The 13,438-nt window shown below is 34.8% G+C and overlaps 2 pseudogenes; both read left to right on the top strand.

The window, feature by feature from the left end:
• The first annotated feature begins 1,182 nt into the window (after window positions 1–1,182).
• LOC149551544 (FACT complex subunit SPT16-like) lies at window positions 1,183–9,444 on the top strand (annotated as a pseudogene).
• A 1,942-nt stretch (window positions 9,445–11,386) lies between these two features.
• LOC149551543 (FACT complex subunit SPT16-like) lies at window positions 11,387–12,722 on the top strand (annotated as a pseudogene).
• Window positions 12,723–13,438: the final 716 nt, after the last annotated feature.

The raw sequence follows: 13,438 nt of genomic DNA, 5'->3' as shown, positions 1-13,438 counted from the left end.
GTGAAATTGATTTTTAGGGTTGGTAATATATTTTTCACATGGTATCAGAGCTTTGAGGCCCCACATCCAAAATGAGTTAGGGAAATTTTTTCTGGGATATTTTAACATGGTAGGAGATGCAGCAAAGATATGGTAGCAACCACCACCCTTCAATGGACAAAATTATGATACATGGGCAAAGAAGATGAAGACTATAATGGTTGCAAATGATTTATGAGAGTTTGTGATTAATGGGTTCAATGATGTGACAAACCCAACTCAGTATGTTGCTCTTACAAATGCACAAAAGACTTAGTTGAAAGAGTCAAGGAGAAAGGATGCTAAGGCATTAAGTTTGATTGAAGCAGCAATGACAGAGACAGTTTTTCTCAAAATTGCAGCAGTGAATTATGCAAAGGAAGCATGGGATATCTTTGAGATGAACTTCAAGGGGACTGATAAAGTTCATTTGTACAGTAAAGCAATAGAATATAAGGAGGGAATTTGAGGACTTTTAGATGAAGGAAAATGAATCAATTGTAGATTTCAGTTCAAGGACCTCCAATGTAATCAACCAACTGAAGTCAAATGGAGAAGACTATCAAGAGCAGAAGATAGTGAAAAATATATTGAGGAGTTTACCTCATAAATATGACAATTTGGTTATGACCGTAGAAGAGGCAAAAGACCTCACTATTTTGACAATGGATGAGTTGATGAGTATTCTTCAAACCCATAAGCATAGGATCAACATATCTACATCTTCTTCTTCCCAAGAGCAAGCATTAAAGGCTCAATCAAATCCAAGAGGAAGGGGGAGAGGAAGAAATGACTTAGGCAGAAACTCTAGAGGCAGAGGCCGAGGTAATAGAGGACAAAGAAATGCTGCAGCAAAAAGTTTAGGAAGAGTAGATGGATCAAGTAGCTCACAAAATACTTCAAGAGGAGGTAAGAAAAACCAAAAATCAAATAGGAGTAATGTAGAATTTTACTACTATCATAAATATGAGCATTATGTGAATGTTGGAAGAAGCAAAATGATCAGTTAGGACAAGCAAATGTGGCTGATGTGAGTATGGGAAGTTTGTTGGTGAAGAAGGAAGCCCTAAAAATTGGTACCTTGATAGTGGATGTAGCAACCACATGAGTGGTAATGAAACCTTTTTTTTATTTATTGACAAGAGTTTCAAATCTGATATTAAAATGGGTAACAATGGAACCTTACCAGTAGTGGGTAAAGGATCTATTATTGTCCACACCAAGCAAGGTGAGAAGAAGGAAATACAAAATGTGTATTTTTTCCCTAGAATGAAGCACAATCTGATGAGCATTGGTCAGCTCATTCAAAATGGATACAAAGTGTTGATGGAGAATGACATTTGTGTCATTCATGAAAAGGATGGGACCAAGAACTTACTTGCAGCAGTTCAAATGACAAAGAACATAATGTTTCCCTTGAGGATAGAGACATATTTCTCATCTCAAGTTGATATTGCACCTCCCACACAATCAGCTCTAAGGAGTGTGATTGAAGACCCTTCACAGCTATGACACCTCAGGTATGGTCATCTTGGCTATTCTAGTTTAAATTTGTTGTCAAATAAAAGAATGGTAGAATTTTTGCCACGAATAGGAGATTCATGTGACAAGTGTGAGGCTTGTATTCTGGGTAAGCAACATATGCTTCCCTTTAATTCTATAAATTCTAAGAGGGCTAGATATCCATTAGAGTTAGTGCATACTGACCTAGTAGGTCTTATGCAAGTTACTTCCATTTATTTCATGACATTTATTGATGGTTTCAGTCGTAGGACATGGGTTTATTTTTTGAAATCTAAATTTGAAGCATTTGATAAGTTTCTTGAGCTCCAAGCCCAGGCTGAAAGAGAATGCAGACACTATATCAAGGTCCTAAGATCAGATAGAGGAGGGGAGTATACCTCCAATTCTTTTGTAATTTTTTGTAGGAAACATGGCATAAAGAAAGAGCTCACAGCTAGCTATATATCATAGTAGAATGGAGTAGCTGAAAGAAAGAACATGACCATTGTTGAAATGGCAAGGTGCATGATGAAAGAGAAAGGTCTCCAAACTAAATTTTGGGGAGAGGCTATGGCAACAACAGTTTACCTAATTAATAGGTGTCCTACAAAGGCAGTCCATGATAGAATTCCAATGGAAGCATGGTCATGAGGAAGATGGATAGTTGAACACCTAAGGGTTTTTGGATGTGTTGCATATGCACATGTGCCTAAAGAGAAAAGGCAAAAATTGGATGAGAAAGGTGTGAAGTGCATCTTCATAGGGTACAGCTCAGAATCAAAGGCATATAGATTGTATGACCCATTGAACAACAAGATGATTCTCTCAAGAGATGTGGAATTTCTTGAAAATTAGTCATGGTATGGACTGACTGATGAATCACCGAGCACCTCAAGTAAACTACCAATTATGAATGAAGAAGATGCTGATGAACAACAACAAGAAGGAGCAGATAGAAGAAAAGGCAAGTAGCCTTAGTCATTTCTGAGCTCCTCTAGGCATGACCGAGTGTCAGTGCAAAGTAACAATAGAGACCAAGCTAGTCGGCAAAGCAACAGCAGCGAAGATTCTGATCCTACACTCTCCTCCCTGTTACCAAGAAAGACCAAGAGTCTTAGGGAGATATACCAAGATGAAAGGTATGACGATTATGATGAGTGTGTTAATTTTGCATTATTTTCTCATAGTGATCCAATATATTATGAAGAAGTTGTTAAGGAGAAGAAATAGTGTAAGGCCATGGATAAGGAGATAGATGCTATAGAAAGGAATGAGACATGGGAGCTAACTAAATTGCCTCCCAAAAGGCAAGTGATTGGAGTGAAATGGGTCTACAAGACCAAATGCAATGCTAAAGGCAAGATTGATAGGCATAAGGCAAGGTTGGTAGTCAAGGGCTACAACCAGTAGTATGATAGAGATTATGATGAGACATATGCCCCAGTTGCAAGAATGGAAACTGTGCATGTTGTCATAGTAATTGTAGCTTAGCACAAAAGGAAGGTATATCAAATGGATGTGAAGTCCACTTTCTTGAATGGTGTATTGAAGGAAGAAGTCTATGTAGAGTAGCCACCTGGTTATAAAGTTGTAGATGAAGAACACAAAGTATATAGATTGAACAGAGCTCTTTATGGGCTCAAGCAAGCTCCAAGGGCATGGTATAGTAGGATTGGCTCATATTTTATGAGCAATGGCTTTAGCAAAAGAAATGGTGAGCCTACTCTCTACATCAAGGTAACAAATAGAAATGTGTTGATTGTTGTTTTGTATGTAGATGATTTAATTTTTACTGGTAATGAGAAGGCCCTAATTGGTGAGTTCAAAGAGGCCATGAAAAATGAATTTGAAATGACAGACCTAGGTCGCTTGAAATACTTTCTAGGCATAAAAGTAAAACAAATACAAGATGACATTTTCACCTCTCGAGAAAAATATGCAAGGTAGATCTTGGAGAGATTTAAAATGCAGAACAATAAGGCAGCCCCAACACCAATAGCAATAGGTCTGAAGTTGAGCAAGGAAGACTCTACCAGGAGAGTGGATCCAACACTATACAAGAGTATGGTTGGAAGTTTGATGTATTTGATCGCAACTCAGCCAGACCTAATGCATGCAATAAGTTTGATTTCCAGATTTATGGAAACACCAAAGGATTCCCATTGGCAAGTGGGAAAGAGGATTCTAAGGTATGTGAAAGGTACCAATGGATTTGAAATTTTGTATACTGCAGCAAATGAATTCAAGTTGGTAGCTTATATAGATAGTGATTGGGCTAGAAGTATAGATGATAGGAAGAGCACTTCCAGATCATGTTTCATATGAGATTGGGTGCAATTTCATGGGCATCCAAGAAGCAACCTATTGTTGCTCAATCTATAGTAGAGGTTGAATACATAGCAGTAAATGTAGTAGCATGTCAAGCAATTTGGTTAAGAAGGATCTTAATAGATTTGAATGAAAGGAAAGAGGATGGAACCACAATTTATTGTGACAACATCTCATCAATTGCATTGTCCAAGAATCTAGTCTTCCATGGGAGATGTAAACACATAGAGATTAGATATCACTTCATCAGAGAGTTGGTGGAGAATGGAGATATCAAAATGGAATTTTGTAAGTCTGAGCAGCAGCTAGCAAACATTTTCACAAAGCCATTAGGCATTGAAATTTTTGTACACCTAAGAGAGTGTCTTGGTGTAGTTGATCTGGATTACCAGTGATCCTTGTTTTTTTGGCTTGGGAAAAAGGGGGAGTGTTGGAATATTAAATGCATATTGACATTTATCCCTGGAGCCAAACGCTCACCTACCACCCCTGATGGATTGCAGAACAAACATAAAACATGAATGCGGTAGGTGAGTTTTTCAAAATTCTGAAAAGAGGGGGAAACTATTTTGCCAAAGACAAAAAGGAATGTTTGATTCATTCATTCTATGAGACAGAGAGAAAATTTTTAGTAGAGTAGAGAAGAGATTATAAGTTGTAGAGAGGAAACAAGGGAAGTTTATTTCGTGCTTGCAGATGCATGTGTTTCTTCTCTTGTCATTCTGTAAGTTTATTGTTTGTTGAGTTTGTCCTATTAAACCAGTGATTGCTCCAAGCATTATTGTATGCAGCCATTAGAGCTACAAGTTTAAATTTTTTGAAGTATTGAAGTTGTTTAAAATTTTAGGGTTATTTTAGGGTTTTTTTGGTTGAAGCTGAATAATCCCAAATTTTGTAATGATTTAATCAAAGTTGACTAGAAAGCAAGCAGGCATACTTGAATCCATTGTTCTTCTTCTATTCATTTCATTTGAAAAGTTTATTTAGAAGCTTCATACTTTGGCTCTCTGATTTTTAATGGTAATAATATTCACATTATAAATCTTCACTCGGTCAAGTCTTGTTGAAGTTTTTATCTCTGCAATGGCTACCGAGTTCACTTGGTACCTCCTTCTACCAAGTTCCACCCTCCAGTGGCTACCGAGTTCACTCGATACCTTCTACCGAGCTCACTCAGCATCCTTTGGTGCCAAGTTGTTCTTCATTTTCCAAGCTCACTCGGCACTCTCCTGCCACTCAGCACCTTAAGGTGTTGAGCAATACTGACACTCGGCAATAGTTTTTACCGAACATTATTTAGGGTTGTGAAATTGATTTTTAGGGTTGGTAATATATTTCTCACAAGATTAACGCTGGATAGAAAGGAAGATGTTACCAAAAACTGTTGCAAAGCCTCCTACAATGCCAATTTAATTCACTAGATTTTAGCCATATGCAAGTTATGTTATGGGATAATCACTCTCAATGTTGATATAATCAAATAGGTTGTTGTATATTGTGATCACTGCAACCAATGATGAGTAATGTTGGCACCGTAATCTAAATAAAAGCCTTATTAAAAATGCTCAAATATTGTTCCTCTATAAATCTACAAGATTACTCCTAAATCATTCACCAAACACAAAACTTAGACCAAAACATTTTATTTTTTTATAGCAACATTAAAGCCACAATATATAAATTTGAAACTTGGCCGAAAAATCTCGATTCCACTGTAGCAACACTATAATTGTTACAGGGTCATATTACATTTGATATAATATATTTTACAAGGATCTATACAAACATAGTGAGTCATTGGGATTGTGATGTTAAATTCTATTGCAAAGAACAAGGGATTGCGAAGTTGTATTCAATTGCAAAGAACAAGGGGATTGAAATGAACTCTAGAGCATTCATAGATTCAAATGTAGACCATGTTCTACAAAATTAGACCAAGGAACTGTTAAAAGGAGCTTTCAATAACCTTAGGGGACTTCAAATAGTTACTTATCTAAACTATTCAATTTAAAGGGGTGTCAACAGTTGCCAGTAAAAGGTTAGAGGCATTTTATTTAAATTGGAGATGTCATGAGGAGGGGTTCTGGGGAGGTGTAGAATCCATTGCAATAGCCACTCCTCCCAAATCTGAAGACTTGTACTACTCAAAATTAGTTGCTCTACTAATATGCCTTCTTGGAAGTGAATTTCCAAAGACAATCATGATATTTTTAGAAATATGGATCCATATCTTGTGTAATCAGAAAAAACCATCTTTAATTGAATCTGTAAAAAATATTTCAGTAGGGTGTTTACATGTTGATATTTTCTTACATGCAATACCAAAAGGTGATAATGGAAGTTCTTAAATGTAGGAGATATTTCAATCAATTAAGATTCAGTGCTCTACCTATCCCTAGATTGTAAAAGAGGATCCAGAAGGATCACTTTTGATAAGGTGCAGAGAAGCATTAAAAAATACATGATATCATCTTGTTGATGCCACTATTTATATTTCTGAGCTATTTTCTCAGAAGGATGAGACTGAGATAACAAATATAACAATTTTTTTTTTTTTTTGTCTGCTTTAATTATCAAAAATTATGTTATTCCCAAAAGTTGAGGAAACTACAAAAAGGGAAAATAAGGTAACCCATTTCCCTCTTATGGAGGATATAGAGAATGCCATATTTTATCCCAGCAAAGAAAATATGAAAATGTAATGTCCCCGTTTTAGAGGTAGTTTGATTTAATTAATCTACTTAATTAAGTTGTCCAAAATAATGATTATTTTATGAGGATGACTAATTGATTATTTTAATTAAATTTAAAAGTGGTATTAAGTTAATTATTTATAAAGTTATCAAATAAATAAATATTAAAAGGCAACTTTATATTTAATTAATTTAATAAAGTGACTTAAATAAAATAATATATCATAAAGTCACTTAATAAAATAATAAAATAATATTCCTTGTAGAAGGTGACTTGGGAAAGTTCTAGAAAGAGGCCGACCTCTTGGGGAAAAAAGTATAAATAGACATCATGAGCTTCATTCTCATCAGGCAGATTTGATGTTGTTGTCGTTGTTTCATCTTGTGGAGCCTTAGGCTTCTGTAGATTACTTCTTTGTCATAGGAAACAAAAATTTCCTATTGATAGAAATTTTGAGGGTGTGAAATATCACTTGAATTATTGCAGCTGGGAGGAAAATACTTCAGTCTTCTATTTGTGCTACTTTGAGAAAAATAATTGAATACAATAGCTAATGTATTATTGTACTTTCTGAATAAAGGGTTTAAAGGTTATTCCTTGTAGATCAGATTTAGTGTTGGCTACTACAGTACCCGTGAATAGTGTCACACTACAATGTTCACTACAGTAACTTGGTGCATCATTCAAAGCATTCTTAGCCTAGGCACAATTTTGGAGAAGCATTACACTCTTCCTTGGCATCAAATATTGAAAGGAGAAGGTTTGATATTATTTTCAGATTTTGAAAATAAAAACTTAGTCACATTAGGGATGCTTGTGGAAACCACGATTTTATTTACTCCCTCATCTTGGTTTGATTTCCCTTCCTACCTTGGGCACACTATATAGGAGGATTATTGGATGAAGCTAGTTGCATTTTGGAGCCCATAATAGCTAGGAATTATTCTATAATAATCTTTTATATCAGAACAAGGGTGGTTGTTTAAGACATTTACATTGGGCATTTGAGGCCATCACTCTTTGGGACATTGCTTGCATCTTCATTGAAGAATCAAGGTGACTTCAAAAACCAGGTTCCTTTACTCAATTCATGCTATTATATGTCATCTAGTTGCATTTTAGGAGGTACTGCTATAGGTGAAAGCTCATATCAGATTTAAGCATATGTATGTAAGCCAAGAGTCTTGGCATTTCATCTCATTGCCATTGTAGAATTGTTGCATTGTCAATAATATATCTGAAGTTGGGAATTCTCTATTTGAGTTATTGTCTATTTGAAAGTTTAAAAGGGATGTATGCCAACTATTTGATATAATGACTATAGGTTGTAGTTGTACATTTAGGTCATGATACTTCATCTATTACATTTCAAAATACAAAAAGAAATCTACATTGCATCTAGGATGTTGTCTAAACATCATAAGACTTTTTTGCAAGTAATATATACATTGGATATCATTGGGAAAATATTTATGCACTCAGACCAGCAAGTTACAAGGCTGCATATGAATTGTTTGACAAAATTACAAGCAGCAAATTAGGGCGAATTGTGGTAAGTTTGAGCAAGGCTCATTACAGAAAATGGAACCAGCAAATGTTAACATTTTCTATCCTCCCATTTTTCAAAGTGGGGGAGTATTTGACTTGAACCCTAATGCATAACCCAACAACAATGATCTTTATTATGATTGCAAAGGAGTAATCATTTGTTCTATTAGGGTACACTACAATAGTTACTATTAAAATCTTGCTAGGACATATCTGATAAGTTGTAGGGGAAAGCATACAAGGTGTTAGAGCTCATTAAGAAAAAATTATGTTACTATTTCCATGAAACACTAGAATTGCTTCTTATAAGGCAACAATTGAAGTTGTTCAGTTAGATTGTCTAGACTTCCTTCCTCACATGACCAAGAGTGTAGGAACTAGGAGGGGCATTGAGTTTAGGGGCACCAGGTTAAGATTAAATGCAAGAAATGAAAGAGTTTTGAATGATGGAAAGGTCTTCAATATCAATCTTGGGTTTCACAATCTATGGATAAAATCAGAAATTCCAAAAACATGGTTCTTCTTTTTGTTCCTTTCCCATTAAGTTATTATGAGGGATAAATGACTAGAAGTTGTAATTGCTACATTCTCTAAATCTATTTCAGATGTTATGTACTCCTTTAGTGATGATGAAGAAGAAGAAGTATATAAAATGAGACCAAACCCCAAATTTGATGCAAACAAGACAAAGTCTATTATTTCAAACCTAAAAGTAAAAGTGATTCCAAGTTTTGATAAACAAGAGACTACAAAAGAGGACATACAAAGATGACATCAAGCCAAAGTATCTCAACAAAAGAGTGATGAGAATGCAAGAATTCTCCCTATAGGGAGTTCTAATTTAAGTGATTTCCAAGGTTATCACAAATCTCTGGACATGATTTAGATGCCTATAACAATGTAGATGCCATTCCTTCATCAAAGGAATTGATGACTCATATCAATCACAACAATGAGGTTATTTTATTACCAATAATGGTACTATTTCATATTGCCACCATAAGCAGTGCTTCAAGTCAACAAGATGGTGATATTTCTTATATACGTATCTTTCTTAATGGATAAATCAATGGGTTTAATGTAATAATGTTTTGCCTTAGAATTCCCAAGGCTTTGTCTATGTGGACAAATTAACTTTTTTGCTCAAAAGATACGAGGCATGCTAACTAGGTCATCCAAAAATTTAAAATTCTAATGCATAAGGTAGTTTTTGTGAGAAATATATTACCGACCCTTAAAATCAATTTCACAACCCTAAATAATGCTCGGCAAAAACTATTGTTGAGTGCCAGTTTTGCTCGGTACCTTAAGGAGTCGAGTGGCAAGAGAGTGTCGAGTGTGCTCGGCAAATGAAGAACAACTCAGCACCAATGGATGCCGAGTGAGCTCGGTGGTGTGGATGTCGAGTGAACTCGGTAGCCACTGGAGGGTGTAGCTCAGTAGAAGAAGGTACCGAGTGAACTCGGTAGACACTGAAGGGTGGAGCTCAATAGAAGAAGGTACCGAGTGAACTCGATAGCCACTATAGAGATAAAAACTTCAACAAGACTTGACCAAGTGAAGATTTATAACGTGAATATTTTCACCATTAAAAATTAGAGAGCCAAAGTATGAAGCTTCTAAATAAAATTTTCAAATGCAATGAATAGAAGAAGAACAATGGATTCAAGTATGCCTTCTTGCTTTCTATTCAACTTTGATTAAATCATTACAAAGTCTAGGAGCATTCGGCTTCAACCAAAAAACCCTAAAATAACCCTAAAACTTTAAACAACTTCAATACTTCAAAAAAAATTAAACTTGCAGCTCTAATGGCTGCATACAATAATGCCTGGAGCAATCACTGCTTTAACAGGATGAACTCAAAAAATAATAAACTTACATAATGACTAGAGAAGAAACATGTGCATCTGCAAGCACAAAATAAACTTCCTTCTATCTCTACACTCTGACGATTGGATCTACTGATCACTTCTTTCCTCTCTGGGTGAACCCACAATAATGGGTTCCACTTTAGTGGGACGAACAAAAATGAAAAAAATTGCAAAATGAGAAATTGAGTTTACCATATGTTCACGCGAACTTTTTTTTTAACCATGTTCGCGCGAACATATTTCGTATGTTTGCGCAAACATATGTGATAAATATGTTCACGCAAACATGATTTGCATGTTCATGTGAACATACGTTCACGCGAACATGGTAAACGTGTTCGCACGAACGCCATGTTTGCACGAACATGCAAAATCACAAAAATTTCAACCTTTTTTTCTTTTTTTTTTTGCTCTTTTGACTGCCATAATTGCAGGAGAATGATCTCCTACTGTAAAATTAAAAATGTCAAAATGTGCTGCTCGGAGCAAGCTTTCCAACGACTATAATTTTAATACATAATTTAATCATTAAGACTTTCAAATATGAGTTTAACTCATTATAGGTTCATTACCAATTGAACATCAACCGACTTTGACACCTCAAGAAAATTAGTAAATTAGGTCAAAAAATTTTTGAAAAATATGGAGGAACTGGCTTATTGAGATACCTTTCTATTCAAAAAAAAAATGGTTTATGATAAATTGACTTCAAATTATCTGTGTCAAACAGAATGTATGTCTGAATTACGGTTTATGTCACTTCAAAACTTCATAAACTATACAATATTCAACCAAAATAAATCAAACCAAATGCATCCTCTGGATATTGATGTTACAAATCTAACATCGAAAGAATTACTTCATTATCATTTCTATAAAAAAAGTTATGTGTGTCAAACAGACTGTCACTTTTTAAAATATTGAATTTTATTATGTACCACTTTTCGGAGGAGATAAAAAAAATTGACATAGATAAAAAAAAAAATTAGATTAAAAAATATGGTTACAAAGTAGGAACAAAGTACTCAAAATCACTAGTTTATGTCATCTTGAAATTATTTATAGTTTTGGAGATATAGTCACTTGAATGTGACGTTTGTTGCAAAAATATTGATTTCAGTGTCAAAATTGGTCAAAAAGTGGAACCCATTATTGTGGGGTCACCCCTCTGCAACTTCTAATCTCTTCTCTGCTCTGCTAAACTTTTTCTCTCTGTCTCATAGAATGAATGAATCAAACATTCCTTTTTGTCTTTGGCAAAATAGTTTCCCCCTCTTTTCAGAATTTCAAAAAACTCACCTACTGCATTCATGTTTTCTATCTATTCTACAATCTGTCAAGGGTGGTAGGTGGGCATTTGGCTCTAGGGGCAAACATCAACTGCAATTAATATTCCAACAGTTTTAAGAGAATAAATCCTAACTCAAGAGAAGATGCCAATTTAAAAAATTAAGCCTATCATGTTATCAGATTTATCTAATCAACCATCTAAGGTGGAAGAGAGAAAATTTTATTGAAATATTATAAGGTCATTCAAATTGTTTTTGTCACTAAACCATGAGGCAAGAAGAGAGAGTAGAGGTTACATATAGAGCATAAAGCATGCATTATTTCAGCCAGCAAAAAATGAGATGATTACCTTGACACATCTCCATCTTCACAAATATAATAGAGTAGGGAGAAATAATATGAAGGATGTCTAATTTTATATTTTAGTGATGGATGTTGGTGCTCCATCAAGCACTTACAAGAAATCAATCAATGATTATGATGATCAGGAGCTAGAACAACAAGGGAGGAATAAGAAAAGCAAAGTAATGAGAATTCAAAATATTATTAAGAGAATATCAAAGTTGTGGGAATAACCTCACTTGAAAGCTCTTAGATTAAATTTTGAAATACCACATAAAGAGTTAGGCTTCTATGTTGTTCCCTTCAAGGACCCTATTTTTATTGTTCTTAGAGACAACTTCTTGATAGTGTTGATATACTTTCCATTCTTACTGATTACTCTCAATAATATTGAAATTGTTGACTTAGAGAGAGTGGGCCTTGGGAAAAGTAATTTTGATATGATCATTATTTTCCAGGTTTCAAGAATTTCAAACAGGAAGCCTTCAATATTGATTTCATATTACCTATGGTGGATAAGAAAGTTCCTTTAGAAGAAAGCCCTTTGACGAGGGAAATAAATGTTCAAGTTGTTGAAAAACTCAAAGAATAAAAGAAATAGTCTTAAACCTTCGAATCTAAGATACTAGTCAATGAGTTAGACTTTCCCAACACTCAAGATATTTTGCACATCATTTTGAACACCCACACAAAAGGGAAGAAGATGGATGAAGTCTTGTAGAATATCAAGGCCACTATTACAACATCTAAATTCTTATAGAGTGAACGAATTAGAAAAATAAAATAAAATTTGAATTGACTGAAAGTCTTTAGGTAACCCCAGTTCTGAGAATGGTTCTTTATATGAATCCATATAGGGTCAGTTCTCACCGCAATCTCCCTCTGGAGGAAATTCTTGTAACGATGAAATTAGTCCATTTGCATATTCTGAAAATAATAGAGTAGTCTCTGCTGACTCAAAGTTGAATGCCTCAATTCACAAATACTGGAGCATATTGAAGGTTTTGTTCATTCAAACTCTATTGAGCCCATTCTAGGAATATGCCATTAAATGCTTCTAGTTTTGTTCCCCTTCAAAACTCTATGTCTGTTCCAGGCTGTAGCATGCATGTTCTCCAGTGGTAGAATAAACAATAGATACGTAAACACAGATACGTATGCAAGAATAAACAATAGCCTAGGAGCCTTGGAGTTATGGAGTTATCTTTGAGAATTAGTGAACATAAACATGAAAAGAATGTAAGTGGAGGCAATTCTCAATCTGAGACAACCATGACATCACTGATGCCCCCCAAAAAATACTTTATCTTGAAGATAAAAAACTTAGAAATTCATCTCCAAAGATTCAAAATATTGAAGTACTTGAATCTTCTTTACCGAAAAGGTGAAGCCATGGGAGTGGATTTAGAAAATCTCTCAGGTGAAAGAATAAAGGATATTAACATGGTCTAAATGTGAAATTGGTTATAGTTTTAATGTACAATTTGTAATAATGTTTTTTAGAGGTTTGATGCATGCAAGTAGCCTCACAAAATGGTGCTTACTATTAATTAGGAGGATCATCAGGTGCCTTTTGGAGAGGTCACACGGTCATTAGGGTGACTGGTGACTGATTGTTGTTCAATGTATGATTATTAGCCCAGATACAATAATATGATGGGTGAGTTCGGCATAATAAAAAATATGTGTTGCTGGAAGTGAACAAAATTTTTCTCTTTGTGTTGGAGTATTATATCACAACTTAATCATCTATTAGATATCTTATGGAACATTCTTTATATCTTCTGGAGCATTCTGTCAAACAAGTGATCTGACAGAGAATTTTTGGTATGCAAATATTG

The sequence above is a fragment of the Cupressus sempervirens genome, chromosome 6 (assembly GCF_028749045.1).
Source record: "Cupressus sempervirens isolate cs-2001-9-10 chromosome 6, ASM2874904v1, whole genome shotgun sequence".
NCBI lineage: Eukaryota > Viridiplantae > Streptophyta > Pinopsida > Cupressales > Cupressaceae > Cupressus > Cupressus sempervirens.
The sequence above is the reverse complement of the archived record's forward strand: the minus strand, read 5'-3'. Positions and strand labels throughout refer to the sequence as shown.